Genomic DNA, 6,067 nt, shown 5'->3' on the forward strand with positions numbered 1-6,067 from the left:
AAACTGAATCCAGCAGCACATAAAAAAAACTTTACCCAACATGATCAAGTCAGTTTCATCCCTGGGATGCAAGGCTGGTTCAACATATGCAAATCAATAAACATAATCCATCACATAATCAGAACCAAAGACAAAAATCACATGATCATCTCAGTAGATGCAGAAAAGGCCTTTGATGAAATTCAACATCCCTTCATGTTAAAAACTCTCAATAAACTAGGTACTTAGAGAACATATCTCAAAACAATAAGAGCTATTTATGACAAATCCACAGCCAATATCATATTGATTGGCAAAAGCTGGAAGCATTCCCTTTGAAAACCGGTACAAGACAAGGATGCCCTCTCTCACCACTCCTATTCAACATAATATTGGAAGTTCTGGCCAAGGCAATCAGGCAAAAGAAAGAAATAAAGGTTATTCAAATAGGAAGAGAGGAAGTCAAATTTTCTCTGCAGATGATGTAATTCTATATTTAGAACACCCCATCATCTCAGCCAAAAAGCTCCTTAAGCTGATAAGCAACTTCGGCAAAGTCTCAGGATATAAAATCACTGTGCAAAAATCACAAGCATTCCTACACACCAACAATAAACAAGCAGAGAGCCAAAGCATGAATGAACAAACATTCACAAGTGCTACGAAGAGAATAAAATACCTAGGAATACAACTTACAAGGGATGTGAAGGACCTCTTCAAGAACTACAAACCACTGCTCAAGGAAATAATACAGGACACAAACAAATGGGAAAACATTCCATGCTCACGGATAGGAATAATCAATATTGTGAAAAGAAACTATCATCAGAGTGAAGAGGCAACCTACAGCATGGGGGAAAATTTTTTCAATCTACCCATCTGACAAAGGTCTAACGTCCAGAATCTAGCAGGAACTTAAACAAATTTACAAGAAAAAAAAAACCATCAAAAAGTGGGCAAAGGATATGAACAGACACTTCTCAAAAGAAGACATTTATGCAGCCAATAAATGTATGAAAAAAAGCTCAACACCACTGATAATTACAGAAATACAAATCAAAACCACAATGAGATACCATCTCACGCCAGTCAGAATGGCAATTATTAAAAAGTCAAGAAATAATAGATTTTTGCGGGGCTGTGGAGAAATAGGAACACTTTTACACTGTTGGTGGGAATGTAAATTTGTTCAATCATTGTAGAGGACAGTGTGGCAATTCCTCAAGGATCTAGAACCAGATAACCATATGATCCCACAATCCCATTACTGGGTATATATCAAAAGGAATAGAAATCATTCTACTATAAGGACACATGCACACGTATGTTTATTGCAACACTATTCACAATAGCAAGGACATGGAACCAACCCAAATGCCCGTCAATGATAGACTGGATAAAGAAAATGTGGTACATATACACCATGGAATACTATGGCAGCCATAAAAAGAAATGAGATCATGTCCTTTGCAGGGACATGGATGGAGCAGAAAGCCATCATTCTCAGCAAACTAACACAGGAACAGAAAACCAAACACCGCATGTTCTCAGTTATAAGTTGGAGCTGAAAAAACACATAGAGGGGAACAACACACACTGGGGCCTGTGGGGGTGCATTGGGGGAGGGAGAGTGTCATGAAGAGTAGCTAATGGATGCTGGGCTTAATACCTAGGTGATGGGATGATCTGTGTAGCAAACCACATGGGCACACGTTTACCTATGTAACAAACCTGCACATCCTGCATATGCACCCCTGAACTTAAAATAAAAGTTGATGGAATAAACAAATAAATAAAGTAAAATATGGTAATGACAAAGGGAAAAGAGTTGCTTTTGCTCTCTTTAAATAAAAAAGGAATGCACTTAAAAAAATAAAAATAAAAAATAAACTATTTCCTCTGGCTCAAAGACTGAAGAATGTTAGGCTGCCTATCTCAGGAATTCTAGTGTTGAGGTGATGAGAGACAACCCTTATGATTTTCTCATCCCGTTTCTAATGTGAGGAATATTCAGCACCTCTGTTTCTTCCTCCCTACTCCAAGCCAAGCTGGTCTCTCCTAAACATCACTGTTCTAGCTTCCTAACTTCACTCTGTTTTCTCTCTTAATCTTCAGTCAATACAAAAGTTCAAGTCATCTCTTCAAAATATATATCAGCATATCATACTGTTTTCTATTTCAGTGCTTTTTGATAGTTTCTCATAATAATACAAATAAAATCTAGTGTCCTCAGTGTTCTTTTATACTGTGGTCCCCGGCAACCTTCCTAAATATGTTTTCTATTTCTCTATGGTCCCTTCTGCTGAAGCCATACTAGCATTCTTCTCAAACAGCCCAGTCATGTTCCTATCACAGGGCCTTTGCATCCACCATTGCCTCAGCCTAGAATGCTCACCCCACAAATGTTTGCCTCACTCACCCTTTCACTTTATTTAGTTCTCTGCTCAAATGTCACCTCCTCAAGGAAGTCTACTCCAACTACCTTAACTATACTAACCCTCCCATCTATTCCCTTATATTTCAGATATTTTAGTTTTATCTTATATTTTGGACATTTTATCTAATACCTAATAATATCTTATAATTATTATATAAAAGAATATTACTTATTCATTGGTTTATTTACCTATTGTTTAATTATCTCATGAAAATTTAAATCCCATGAGGACATGAAGTTTAATTTTTTGTGTTATACATATATTTGTTCACTGTAGTATTTTCAGCATGTAACCTTGCAGATATTTCAGCCTCAAAAATTGTTTGTGGAATAAATGTCCTAGCCACTTAGACAATAATACCAAGAGAAAATTCCTCAAACAACAGCTCCCATTTTTCCCCACATTAGAGGAATTTGCTGTTTAGGTCTCATGTCTTGTAAGTTGTTTTGGTTAATGAGAAAACGGTAGTAATAAAGACCCATCAATGTCAAAGTCAGTGTATTTTCCAGGACTTAGTACTAATTTTACGGGAAAAAAAATCAAATAAGTTGTAGAGAGAAAGAAGAAGATAAGTGTTGACAAAGATTTTGGTTGTTTTGAGAAAGTAAGATCAGAGATTGAGGGAAGCAACTGGGTCACGTGAGCCACTTGCAGTCAGATTGCTAATTACAGGTTTAATAGTTACAATTTGCTTTGTCAGGCTGTGCAGGGTGGCTCATGCCTGTAATCCCAACATTTTGGGAGGCTGAGGTGGGTGGATCACTTCAGCCCAGGAGTTTGAGGTATTAGTCAGGTATGGTGGTGCACACCTGTAGTTTCAGCTACTTGGGAGGCTGAGGAACAAGAATCGCTTGAACCCAGGAGGAGGGGGTTGCAATTAGCCGAGATTGCACCACTGCACTTCAGTCTGGGCAACAGAGTTAGACTCTGTCTCAAAAACAAAAACAAAACAAAACAAAAAAACCCCACAACATTCTGCTTTGTCTTGTGGCCTCCCCCATAAGGTCATGATAGACCGCAGCTACCCATTCAAAATTTGGATCAGATGTCGAAGCTGATAACACCTCACACACAACACGAGGGTATAAAGCTTTATTACTCACCTACCAAGTCTTTCTGGAGAGGGCAAGGTTGCTCCCAAAGAATTGCTAAAATGACTTCAGAGAACCAGGGATACTTGGCTTCAGATTTTTTTGGTGGTTAGAAACTAGGGCCAGGCGTGGTGGCTCACGCCTGTAATCCCAGCACTTTGGGAGGCCAAGGCAGGTGGATCAGGAGGTCAGGAGATCGAGACCATCCTGGCTAACACGGTGAAACCCCGTCTCTACTAAAAATACAAAAAATTAGCCAGGCAAGGTGGTGGGCGCCTGTAGTCCCAGCTACTCAGGAGGCTGAGACAGGAGAATGGCATGAACCCGGGGGGGTGGAGCCTGCAGTGAGCCGAGATTGCGCCACTGCACTCCAGCCTGGGCAACAGCGAGACTTCATCTCAAAAAAAAAAAAAAAAAAAGAAACCGGGACTGGGCCGATAGTACCTTAGGTGGGTAGTAACCAGTGTGGTTTAAACCACTCACCATTGGCAAAGAAGAGAGCATCTAGGCTTCTAATTAAGCTTGTGAGGCACAATGAGATGAGAGATTGGTAAGTCTTAAGGGCTGCCAACAGCCAAACATCAAAAAACGATGTCAGGTTCTTTATTAAACTTTGCCACCTTTTTCTGAAATTTAGTTTTTTATGTTGTGAGATTTTTTAATCCTCTTTTTCTGTTGTTTTTCAAATGAAATTTTCTAATACAATTTAATAACCACTTCTTAATTATTTAAAATAATGAACTTAAGTCACAAATATGAGTATCTTCCTGGATTTTTTATTTTGGTCTTTTCATTATTATGCTTTCCAGAATCACAGTATTTTAAATATTATAATACTTTAAATAGCATATTATACTGTTTTACATATTTCATGGATAGTGTATTTTTTCTTTTCTTTTTTAAATGTTTTGGCTATTCTTGTGCTTTTTATTATTAAAAACTTTAGAATCAGCTCCTGCATTCGTCAGATTTAAAAAGCTATTAAATTTTTAATTGAGATATCATTGGATTATATGTTAATTTATGAATATTTGATGTCTTTTTGCTATTTAATGTTTATCTTCTGATATGGTTTGACTGCGTCTCCACCTAAATCTCATCTTGAATTCCCATGTGTTGTGGGAGGGACCCGGTGGGAGGTAATGGAATCACGAGGGCAGGTCTTTCCCGTGCTGTTCTCATGATAGTCTGTTTCAGGAGATCTGATGGTTATTTTAAGGGGGAGTTTTCCTGCACAAGCTCTCTTTTTTTTTTCCTACTGCCATCCATGTTAAGACCTGACTTGCTACTTCTTGACTTCTGCCATGATTGTGAAGCCTCCCCACCCATGTGGAACTGTAAGTCCAATAAACCTCTTTCTCTTGTAAATTGCCCAGTCTTGGGTATGTCTTTATCAGCAGTGTGAAAATGTACTAATACACCTTCAAAATACAGTATGCCGCTCCCCACTTATTCAGGTCTCTTTTTGCATCTTTAAATGGGAAAGCATTGTCTTGGTAGAGGGCTTGTTCCATTCTTACTAACAGTTATTTCCTTATGTGTTCTAATAGGCTATTGGCAGTATATCAAGAAACCAACACTTGATTTGAGTTGTTTTTCTATTTGGTCTAATTATCAAACCCCTATTAGTTTGTAAGTTATGTGACTTAATTATTTTGGAATTTTAAGCTAGGCAATATACATATAGTGCATGTTTTGAGTCTTCTCTTCTAAAAATAGATCTCATTTTTCTCTTTCACATAGCATTGGCTAGGGTCTCAAGTACAAAGTTGAATAGTCAGGTGCTATAGTCTGAATGCTTCCCCAAATTCAGATATTGAAACTTAATTCCACTGTAGTGGTATTAAGAGATGAGGCCTCTGGGAAGTGATTAATTCATGAAAACTCTACCCTTGTAAATGGATTAGTGCTTATAAAAGAGCTGGAGGAAACTAGCTTTGGCCCTTTTTTCCTTCTATTCCTTCTGCCATGAAAGACACAGTGTTCATCCCTGCAGAGGATGCCACAACAAGGCACCATCTTGGAAGCAGGGAGACTGGGCCTTCACAGACACTGAACAGGCCAGTGCCTTGATCTTACACCTCCCAGCCTCCAGAACTGAAAGAAATGCATTTATATTCTTGATAAATTACCCAGTCTATGGTATTTTGTCATAGCAGCACAGACTAATGAGAGGTGACAACGTGCTATCAGCCCTCGCTCGCTCTCGGCACCTCTGCAGCCTCGGGGGCAGCTCTGGCTGCGCTGGAGGAGTCCTTCAGCCTGCCGCTGCACTGTGGAGGCCCTTCTCTGCGGCTGGCCGAGGCCAGAGCCGGCTCACTCTGCTGGCGGGGACGAGTGGAGGGAGAGGCGCCTGTGGCAGCCGGGGCTTCATGCGCTGCTCGCGCGGCAGCGGGGGTTCTGGGTGGGTGCAGGCTTGGTGGGCCTAGGTGTGGCCAGCCGGCGCCTGCTGGGCTTGATGGGGGACGAGCTCCCTCTGGGCTGCCGGTGCCGGAAAGTCCTGCAGCGAGTGCCATTGAGAAGTGAACCCCGCTGGGCTTCTGGGTTGGGTGGGGACCC

The sequence above is a fragment of the Gorilla gorilla genome, chromosome 1, assembly GCF_029281585.2.
Source record: "Gorilla gorilla gorilla isolate KB3781 chromosome 1, NHGRI_mGorGor1-v2.1_pri, whole genome shotgun sequence".
Classification (NCBI taxonomy): domain Eukaryota; kingdom Metazoa; phylum Chordata; class Mammalia; order Primates; family Hominidae; genus Gorilla; species Gorilla gorilla.